Raw genomic sequence first — 12,232 nt, forward strand, 5'->3', positions numbered from 1 at the left:
GGAGGGGAGGGGTGGGGCCAGACACTGGAGCGATTTGCTGGTTCTTCAAAATGTGGACAATCAACATGCGTGTGTGCAGCGTTTGCAATAAAGCATCACCTATGCTGCCTGGACAGCTGACAAGCGTTACGCATGGATGCGCAGTATTTGAAAATCTTGTTTCCTGCTTTTTCAACCTCAGCTATGCTGTGCAAAGCAGCTGAGTAGGGAAAAGCAGGGAATAAAGGACAGCCTAGAGCCTGGGCAGGTGGTGGGCCAAACACCGAACCGGTTCAGTGTCAGCTGCTCTTCGCAGCTACCGGTTCTATAGAACTGGGCCGAACCGGTAGCATCCCACCCCTGCTTCTATGAGAGCAGCAAAGTAGCCTAATAGTGAAGGTACTTGCCTACCATTTAGAAGTTTGACAGTTCAATCCTGGGTAGACGCAGATGTTTTTTTCCTGGGGTGGAAAGAAAAAATATCTGCATAGACTTGATAAATCTCCAAAGTCTTCTGGATGTATCTTACTTTACAAGAGATTTGAAAGAATTCCTTTTCACATTTTGGTTTTAAAAGCATGCTTCTTTTTAACCTAAAACATAAAAATGAAAGCTTTTTTTGCGTGTGCCATTGTTTTGAGAATAGGTTATCACACAGAATATGTGTGTGGCAGCAAAATCCTTCTCTTAATATCAGAACAAGATATTTTTAATTCTACAAAGTCTGAGAGGAAAAATGCATTATTTTGACATTGGGCTTAAAAACCCAATCTAATGATACATGCTGATCTGTCAGTTTTATCATTTTATTTAATACCTAATTTGCTAATATAGAATATCCAAATATTGTTTAACATGTAAAATTTGTACACATAGAGCAGGTGTGAGAAGGTACATGAGAAATTGCAATGAATAAGGGGTATAGCCCTTCCTCTTCCACTTGTGGAAATAATTGGAATGGAAGAAATGCATCATGCTTTTTTATTCTAAAAGTCAAAATAATCTACCTCAGCTACAGTTTCTTAACAGAATTAATTTTATTTAAATTTCAACACACTGAATTAATTTTGCTGTTCATTCCTCAGGCTGTAAAGTTATTCATAATACTTTTCTTGACTCAGTCTTTTTGGTGGTTTCTTTACATCAATGGACATCATATAATGTGTAATATATTTTGCTAGTGGGCTCACTTTCAAGTATTTCCCCTCAAGGTTACTACTATTGTAGCATTATTTGCAGTGATAATTCAAATTTAAAAAGGTGCGAAAAGAGGGTGTGGCTCTCCACAATTATCCTAAAGTTATTTTCAAGGGTAATTTTCTGCACTTTCTAATTTGCTTCAAACAGTTTAGTCTGGCATGAAAAAGTCCTTTTTGTAATCTCTTAAATGTTGGGATAACTGATCTCAGTATCCAGCCCCCTGGAGATTGCTGAATCATTACCTAAAAGAGAAACATTGTGCAATTGAATAATGTTGAAAAAGTTCTAAAAATACGAAGTGATTATTATAATTTAGCTTCTGTTCTTGATGCTGAAGAATGATATACAATGGAAATTTAATTTTGGGCCAAAGCCAAGTTCAAATCTCGTTTTGTAAATCTCCCTATAAACCACTTAGTCCAACAAATGCTAAATTTGTGTCTTAGTGTTTTACAATAATGAAAACTGCACATTATTAGTTGTATCCCAGACTGTATAAAGACATATTTCAGGGAAAAAATGTCTGTATTGACTCTAATCAGGTTAATTTTTATCTTCTATTTACAGTGAAGTATAGTAATCTGATCTCCATTCAAAGTAATGGGAAATGGGGAAAAATGAGTATCGGACCTAAACATTACCAGGCCATATACGTAGAAAGCAGCTAACCAAAAGCTAACCACTACCTGTGGTTCATGGGCTGTGAGTTGGTCAAATGTCTTACAAAGATAAGCACAATTTGGAAGTTGAAATAGAAAGCAAACATCCAAAGAAACATGTAAAACAGAGGTGGTATTTAGCAGGTTCTGACCAGTTCTGGAGAACTAGTAGCAGAAATTTTGAGTAGTTTGGAGAACCGGCAAATACCACCTCTGACTGGTCCCGCTCCCATCTATTCTCTGCCTCCTGAGTCCCAGCTTATCGGCTGGGTCTTCTTTTGTTGCCCTGCACAGGAGAACAGAGCTGGAAAGAAGGTTAGTGGGGTGGGGAGGGAATAGGATTTTGCAGTACCCTTCCCCTGCCATGCCTACCAAGGCACACCACACCCACCAAGCCACACCCACAGAACCAGTAGTAAAAAAATTTGAATCCCATCACTGATATAAAAACATTTTTACTACATGTAAACCTTTGTTACTGATGAGAGTATTATTACTTTAAATAGACTGTCATATAGTTTGCAAAGTAATTGGTAGTTGGTTTTAACTTTTAATAGTTCAGCTAGTTTGTATTTTTAAAATAAGGTTTGATGCTGGAAACAAAAATAAAAACTTCCACAGGTTTTCATATTTTTATATGGGTTAGATCAGCTTTTGTAAATCTCTGGCATCAGGGGAATGCCAAGATATTTTCAAAATTATAACCAACATTATACAGTATTTAAACGTATCAATATGTATTTGCAAATCTGGGTTTACTAACATTTTCTCCAAATGTTCCTTTTTCCACTGAGATATTGTCATATCAGAGTTGTTTTCAAGTCTACTTTGTCAAAGAACCAAGCAAACAAACAACCTTTGAAAGGACTTTTACAGGGGAAAATGTAATAAAGTGTTAAATGTTATTCACTTGCTTATACTTTTTCCCTTTTAGTTGCTATCACAGTGCCCACATTAGTCCTGAAAGACAAACAGGGTAATGTGAAATTTATATTGTTCTTTTGTAATAAACATACAATTCCATTTTAAGGTTATGTAAATGTACCATACCAATATTGTCGGTTGAAAGAACATCTGACATATCTTAAATCTTTGAGCAGTAGATATCTTTGGAGATAAAAAGTAACATTATAATGCGTTAATGACAATGTTAACGTTGTGACTCATACACTAAACTGAGACCCCTATCAATTTTGTGTGTTGGTAATTATCCTCTTCAAGCGTACTATTTCCAAACTCTGCTTTCTTTTACTCCAATTTTTGTGACCATGAATACCTTAGTCCTCATTTTTTGAGAATTCACCTAAGGTTTTTCTCTTAAAATTATTTTAATTTTCTAAAAGTAATGGGTTCTTTCAGATTGCTATTAGCCATATTTTATAAATGGATGGTGTGAGCTAAGAAGGAATGCATTTCCACATTATATTTTTTCACTTATGTAACAAAACTAGTTGTTGAAGTTTTGGACTGGAACTGAATAAATCCAAGATTAGATCTTCATTTGAATAAGGAATCCTGGATAACTGTTTGAAATAGGCTATGATATAGTGATTAATCCAAAATTATAAGCAAAAAATGATGTAAAAATGACAGTCAATAAAATAAATATTAAGACATTCAAAAGATTCTTGTCTTTTATTGATGTTTATTTTAGGTATTCTTATGTTACCTCTCAAAGTGGATGGATAAATAAAAACATACAAACAATATTAAACAAATAAAAACAAGCTATGATACAATTCTACTCAATAATATCAAACCCATGATGCTCACTTTCCTTCCCTCAAAAATTCCTGTTTAATCTCTGGGTAAGGCTTATCTTTAAATCTTTAAATCTCTTCTCTTCTTCCTCTCTGTTTTTAAAGTACATGACATAGTACTTTTGCTTTGAAACTTCTCTGCAGTAACGAAGTTAACCATCAAGAATTATTTTACATGCAGTAAAGCAGTAAAAACCTGAAAAGTATGAGAAACGGCACATAACAAATGTTTCCAGATATTGACATTTTTCATTTAGAAAATGTAACCAACATGAGATAAACACACACACACACACACACACACACGTCTTGATTGGCTGGCAACATTGTGTTTCCTGTACTGGGGGCTTTTAGTGCGGCTTGGCTTCGGGTGAATGGCCAGCTATCATTTATTAGGAAGCTAGGTTTCATAGTTTCACTATGCAAGGAGAGTGGATAAATTCCTGCAGCAAACCATGGCAAGATTATAAAGCTACCCAGACTTCTGCATTTGACAACTATTATCCTCTCAAAGCCACACTAAAAGCCCCCAACACATGAAGCACAATGTTGCCAGCCAATCAAGACAAAAAAAACACTACAAAACAGACAGAAGATATTAGAAACACCAATCAAGCAGAACACAGCAAACTCCAAGACCAATAAACAAAGACCAAGACTCCCAACCAATCAGGATGAAGAAAAAACCATTCTAACACAGCAGTAGGCTAGCACCAAATTTAAAACAGAAATGGCTGTGAAAGCCTGATACACAGACAAACCCAATACACCAGCCTGATGATGGCAGATGAGATTCTGCCGAAACGTCACTACAACTTTAAAAGCACAACTAGAATAACATGGGAAAATACCTGAACAAAGCTGAATATATGTTTTCTGAGGTTCTCGCGGGCATTAGTATGTGGATCTTTGGTTATTCAGGTTTTCTCCCGCGTAAGATTGGAAGTATCTAGGCAACGTTTCGATGAAGTCTCATTCATCATCTTCAGGCTTATGTCTTCGGCTCTGTGCTTCTCTGAGAAGCACAGAGCCGAAGACACAAGCCTGAAGATAATGAATGAGACTTCATCAAAACGTTGCCTAGATACTTCCAATCTTACGCGGAGAAAACCCGAATAACCAAAGATGTGTGTGTGTGTGTGTGTGTGTGGCATTCAGCTTTGGGTATTTTCCCACGTCATTGTAGTTGTGCTTTTAAAGTTGTAGCAACGTTTCGGCAGAATCTCATCTGCCATCATCAGGCTTCTGTATAGTGTTCATCTGTGAGTCAGGCTTTTACAGTGGTTTCAGATTTAAATTTGGGGCAGCCTATTGCTGTGCCAGAACGGTTTTTTCTTCACCCTGATAGGTTGGGAGTCTTGGTCTGTGTTTATTGGTCTTGGAGTTTGCTGTGTTCTGCTTGATTGGTGTTTCTAACATCTTCTGTCTGTTTTTTGGCTCTTTTTGTATCTTGATTGGCTGGCAACATTGTTGCCATACTTTATTGGAGGCCTTTAGTGTAGCTTGGCTCCGGGTAAATGGACGGCTATCATTAGTTAGGAAGCTAGGTTTCATCTGGGCACAGACAGATCCCCCCTGATACCTCCAGCTCAAACACACCCCAACCAGGCACCCAGATGAAACCTAGCTTCCTAACTCCAATATAGGAACACAATGTTGCCAGCCAATCAAGACAAAAAAAGCCACAAAACATACAGAAGATGTTAGAAACACCAATCAAGCAGAATACAGCAAACTCCAAGACCAATAAAGACAGACCAAGACTCCCACCAATCAAGATGAAGAAAAAACCATTCTGGTACAGCAGTAGGCTAGCCCCAAATTTAAAACTGAAACAACTGTAAAAGTCTGACTCACAGATGAACACTATACAGAAGCCTGATGATGGCAGATGAGATTCTGCCGAAACATTGCTACAACTTTAAAAGCATAACTAAAAGCTGAATACCATACATGTAAGTACCCACAAAAACTTAAGAATGATATATATATATATATATATATATATATATATATATATATATATATATGTATATGTATATGTATATGTATATGTATATGTATATGTATATGTATATATGTATATATCTTATACAAGATTCATATAATAAACACCAACACATATAATAAACAGCAACACATTTTCATTTCCACCACCCCCCCAAAAGACATTTGTAAGAAAGAAGTATCTCTACTGTAATTGAGGGACTCGCTCGGGATGTCATGTCTTTTTGTTGGAATTTTCTGAGCAACTTTCTAAGTGGTCATAGTTTATTGAGAATGACTAATTAGTTTCATAAATGAAAATAGAAATTTGTGATACTGAATAGTGGCATTAATTTAAGCAATAATGAATTTTCAGATTAACTTTGTTCCACCATTTTTATTCAGTGCTTGGTTAGCATATTATTTATAGCTCTTTCAGGATATAAACATATAGAAATGCTCTTAATCTTATACCCAAGTTTTCATGAATGCAAGTTTATGTCTTCTACTAACTAATTTATGCACAACATAACAACACAAAATTCTTTTGCATTTAATAGCAAGTATTATTAATCCATCTGTTGTTAATCTCTATTCAGAACTTAAATATAGGATTCATGTCTCAAGGGAAGTCCTCATATTTTGATGCCAACAGTTCCATGTTCAGATCTTGGTATTCCTAAATACAGTTGGAAAATTCTTTCTTGAAACCTTACAGTTAATCAACGTCAAAAATACTTAGCCAATAGATCATTAATAGATTATTATACATAACTCAGCAACAAGCAATGTTATCTTCAGATGTCCATCCTGAAAGGGATAGGGTAGAAAAATTCAATACTGAGCCTTGGGGATTTACTGAGGATTGCTCAGTGAAATTACATATGCTACTTTCATGTGTCCCATCATCCCAGATGTTGAACTCCTGAATGGTGGGTATACTGAGAATCAATCTACTCTTCCAGATTTGAAAATTATTACTAACATTGCTATCAATAATTTGCTGAAATTGTCTTGCAATTTTTCAAAAGTTTTTTCTTCTTTAACAGTGGAGATTCTCTAAAACTTGAAAAACGTTTCAGAATTTCTGTTGAGCTTTTGGTGAACTCATCTTTCATCTGTCTCATACCTTTCATCTACTCAGAAGCTTTTGGATTCCCATGCTTCCTAAGTTGAAAAAGCTCAATTGAAATTTTATTGAAGAATAAAAAGCCAAGGAAATTGCAGCCTGCTGGAAATAGAATTCTCTAAAAAGTCACATATTTCTTGATAATCTCTTAAGTAAACAGGAGCAAGAGCAGTTTATTTCAACCTTGGGGCTTACAGTGGGGGATTCTATCCAAGACTAACACATTGTGTGCTAGCCAATGAGTGGTTGGGCTGAACAGTTTCATGGAGAAGCAAGTTCACTCATTCTGTATGTCAGCCAGTGGTGAGACTTAACCAATAAGATCATTTTGTAAGTAACATTTTATTTTGCAAATCCAATGTTTTTCTTTCTGAAATTTCTTTAGCGTTTCATTCAGATTCTCTTGAGTTTTCCATTTTTAAAATAAAAATTTAATGTCTAAATCTTCAGGACTCCACCTGCATTGGGCTCCTACTGTTTGTGGGTCAAAGAAAATGAGACTTAAGAGAAAACATGTAGGGAAAAAGTTTGGCATGGCTAACATCAATTGATGAAAAATTATTATAAAATACATACAGAAAGGGAAGTGAAAAGTGAAAGAAAAAAAAGCTAACAATGGTGTCAGGATTCATAATTACAGTACCTGTCTCTTAATAGAAATTTATCTTGCCCTGAGAACGGTTTTGTTTACGTTTGGGTACATGATGAACAAAGAAGTATAAGCTTTGTTCATAGAACCTCCAGGTATAATTTTAAGAAAACCTGTTAACAACCCCCTTCTTTTGCCAAAAGAAAAATTCATATTAAGCTACTGTATGAACATGCAATCAAAAAATTAACTGTAACTCACTCGACTACATGAAAAAAATGGCAGAACAAACCATAATATTTCTGTGATATTATAAAACATTGCATTATCTTAAAAATCTCTAGTTTCAATCACCAGAATATCTGGAACGTATCCAGTCTTAAACATATCCAAATATATATTCCTCCCTTGAATACTTCCTTCTTGTATTGCCTGTCTTGAATGCTATAGTGGCAGAATGCCAAATACAGGAAATTCTATTTCTGGTCATTATAATTGTAAGTAAGCATATAAAGAATACTGATAGCTTGGGAAAGTAATATATTCCAGACTTTGACATTTCAGACTGGCAACTGACACATTTAAGGGACTGAAACTGGAATGGGAAAAGGGATACTTGAAATGCAAATCATAGCTCCATAAATACTAGGGGAAGTTTTATATCTAGAAATACCTATGTGGCATCTGAAACTTATGATTTTCTAATTTGTTCAAGATTGGCACTGTGTTTTTTTATTACTGGCCCTAAAGAATCTTGGAGTGATCATTTCTGCTTTTCTGGCTTCCAACTACTTCACACCTCAGACCTTTCATTGCAGATTTCCCTCATGGCAATCTGTCTACCTTATGATGTTGCTAAATCTCAGATTTCAAGGTACATTGGGGATACAGATAAGGGGGGGGGACTAGAGCATAGTAATTGAAGTTTCCTTTTCAGCAATTTTGCAAGTTGGAGATTGTTTGAAAACAATATAATTTTTAATAATACTTGGCTGTATGAAGGACTTATTCAGGCTCTAATAAGTTACAATACCTTAGATACAAGGACACTAATCTCTACAAGATTGGTGGATACTACAATTTTAAGCAAGTGAAGGGTTTCACAGAGAAGTCACAGATTTAAAGCATACAACTTTTCAAGCAAACAAAATAAAATGTATTTTAGATTATATATGCTGTGAAATATCTTCATTTAATATATGATAAGAAACTTTTGGTTCTCAAAGTCTTGCTAAACACATTTTCAAACTTTATAAATATATCTCTGGATATATTTATTAGAGCTTAACTGATGACTTATCTGAAGTGTGGTGGGGAAGGGGTTGCCATCAACTCTTTGGGAGTTGCCTTCAGAATGTTTGGATAAGAATTGATTTCTTAATTGGAACACCTCAAATTTTCCAAATAATTAACAGCAGAGGGGTTTCCCCCCCAATAAGTGTAGCATCTGAGAGAAACGGTATGGAAACATCTAGGCATAGCTTTTTATATACATTAAGAGAATATAATCATCAATAGAAATATAATGTATATCTAGTGGATACTTTTCTTTCACATTTGTAAACTGGATTATTCATACAGAGCAGGGATGTCAAACTCATTTCATTGAGGGTTGCAAGAGGGAAGACCTTAAACGTGCACATGTGTGCGTGCGCGTGTGCACACACACACACACACAGGGTTTGGAGAGGTGAGCTGAGAGTCAAGTAGAGGTCCATCAGGCAGAGAGACAACAATGGGAAGGGGATGAAATTGGGAAACCTCTGCCAATTTTAAAAAAAAAAACTGTGGAGCTTCCCTTTTTGTCCACCTTACCTTCCATTGCCATCATGCCTGATGCTGAAAGGGCAGTTCTACTTCTGTCCCCTCCCCTGCAATGCCAGAACCCGCATACCACTGCTGTTTGCTTTCCACATCCCCCCAGAGCCCATATGATCTACCACCCATTACACGCTGTCAGGCAGAAGCCTCATGAGTTCCATGCCCTCTTCTTCCAATCTCCTCCTTCCTTCATGCTCAGGTAGGGATGAGGGAAGGGAGAGAGATTGGAGACAGGGCTTTCCCACATGGGGGTGGTGTGGTCCCAGTGAAAGGCCAGCGAGTGGGGCATGGAGGCACCAGTGCTGATCTGCAACCTGGTGGCAGCCATCCAGCCCAGACCGTGGCCAGCCTTAGATCCATGGTACTGCCTCAGCCCTGCCCTTGGGCATGTGTACAGGAGACACCAAGCATGTGAAGGCTGGTATCCTGGGTGAAGGGAAGCACTGAGCACGGATCTAAGGCTGGCCATGGTCTGGCCAAGATGGCCACCATCAGGTTGTAGATCAGCATCCAGTCAGCCTGTGGGCTGGTCCTTCGCTATTTCCACAGCAGACCTGCAGGCTTTGAGTTTGACACCCCTAATGTAGAGCATATTTGCCCACACTGAATGTTGTTGTCTGAATCAACAATTATAATCCAGGTATAAGTGCTGAAATTGATGGAGGCCAGACTGAAACATTAAAGAGACATAGAAGATATGTCTCTGACTCTTAAAACAGATGGACTACACTCAATACCATGGTAAGAGCCTGCAGTCCAACTCTAAAATTAAGCAGTGGCCACTGATGATCATATAACTCCGTATGCTGTTAAATTATTCATTAATGCTTTGTTCCAATATCATAAACAAGTGGAAAGAAGGTGGACCAATTCATTCAGACAACGAGCCAGCTAAATATGGCCGAATCTTATAACCAGTGGATACCCTACCTACCTTGTCTAAGATTCAGCAGCCATATACTACCAAGCTTGATGGAAATTCTGATAAATGTATGTTACTCAGTGTAAATTATAGCTCTCCCTAAAATTGAAGCATTTTTTTCATGGATTTATAATTTATAATTATGTTTTATAATTGACAAAGGGAGTTACAAAATGCCCAATCCCTCTTCTTAGTCAGAACAGTCCAGATTTAGACATATATACCAATTTGTGTGATACTTCTATCCTATCCTATCCTAAGGGCTAACTTCAATGAAGTGTCTGATCTGACTGCAACCATGATATTATCTCCTTCAACAGGCTAACTCTCCTTGCAAGAATATATTGCTAATTTAAAATTGTTAGTTTGATGTAAGCTGGAATGAAAGAGATTTAAACTTTAAAGAGATATCATCAAATGAAATGTAGGACAAATTCATTTGTCAGGGAATCCCAAAGACTTCAAATTTGCTGAAGTTTTAATGAAAGACTTTTTGGTAGGGTATAGCAGGAAAGGAAGACCTTACTATATTATTCTGTTATCTCATGTCTCTTATCATTTATCATAAACTATAGAAATTGAATCCCTACAGCTAGAAGTTAGCAGAGTTGTCCTATTTGCAAAAGAAAAGTTGAAGTGATGTACATATGTCATCCTTTGCAGGTGGACCAGATAGAAAAGATGACCTAATTCTAATTTACTGTAAAGTTACTTTGAAAGTCTAAAAGTACAATTCTGCTGCTGTCACCTTTACAGCCCAATGAGTTAGGGAGGCTCCCTCCTAATCCTCTTGCATCTGCTCTAAACATTCTAGTTTTGGCCTGTCAGGAAATTAATTTGTTTTAGCTTCCAGAAACTCATTGGCTAGAGGACCTGAAATAACTTTTTTCAATAACAGTGTGACATAAGAGAAACTTAATTCATTTTCTGTAAATAAGAAAACAAGCCCTATTACTTTTTACAATACCTATAAAGTCAGCTAGAATTTTCACTGCATGGGCACAGCTAAACTCTTAACTTTTTCACTCTCTGCTGTGGATTCTCCTATTATGCTACTGTAAACAACTTCACTAAATTCTCCATCTCATGCAAAGATGTTCTATTTATTCTGGCTGTTGAATGTACTGTTCAAATTGAGACTACTGATATTTTGTTTTCACATTCAAGAGTAATCACAGAACAAGATGGACTTCCATTTATCATTTACAATTTTTAGAAAACATTGCAACGTTTTGAGCTCTCCACTAAATTACCCAATAGTATTGTGAATGTATTAACTTCAGCCTTACGAATCACATATACAATTTTATGGCTCTCAATCTCCCTCTCAGAATCTATAGTTTCTGCCTTGCTTGAAAATATATGAACTATTCTGTGATGTTTCAAAGTGGAAAACATATTTTCTCCTATCTCTGCTAACCATACCTTCAGTGCTATCAATCTCATTCCTGATGCATAGTTATCTGCACAATACTATTATCCAATACAAAAATAACACAGTCTAAAAGTTTATCAATGAGGTGCAACCTACTACTCTATCTCCTCATCAGCATGGTTATATATTGTGTTTAAAGTTATAGTTCTCTATGTGAAGAGACACCATGGCTCAGTGGCTAAGATGCTGAGCTTGTCAATCAGAAAGGTCGGTAGTTCAATGGTTTGAGTCCCTAGCACCATGTAACAGAGTGAGCTCCTGTTACTTGTCTTAGCTTTTGCCAACCTTCGGAAGCATGTAAAAATACAAGTAGAAAAATAGGGATCACTTTGGTGGGAAGGTAACAGCGTTCCATGCACCTTTGGCATTTAGTCATGCTGGCCACAGGACTACGGAGATGTCTTCGGACAGGACTGGCTCTTCAGCTTTATAACAGATATGAGCACTGCCCCCTAGAGCCGGAAACGACTAGCACATATGTGTGAGGTGAACCTTTACCTTTACCTCTCAACATATAGTTCATTTATCACTGACTTTTGAATTCAATAAGCATGAAAATAGCTACCATCTTCTCCCCATATTCAAGCTCTTGAAACAAGATTTAAAAAGCACATTCTTGAAAGTTAATAAAAAGCACATATTTTTACTATGTTAGCTCTTGGGGAGTTTGCAATTGGATTCTCCTGAAATAGGGTGTCAAATATTCAACTTCCTTTAATACTTGTTAGGGGAAGTTTAAATATTGTATTCCA

The sequence above is a fragment of the Pseudonaja textilis genome, chromosome Z (assembly GCF_049901715.1).
Source record: "Pseudonaja textilis isolate UNSWEBS1 chromosome Z, rPseTex1.2, whole genome shotgun sequence".
Classification (NCBI taxonomy): Eukaryota; Metazoa; Chordata; class Lepidosauria; order Squamata; family Elapidae; genus Pseudonaja; species Pseudonaja textilis.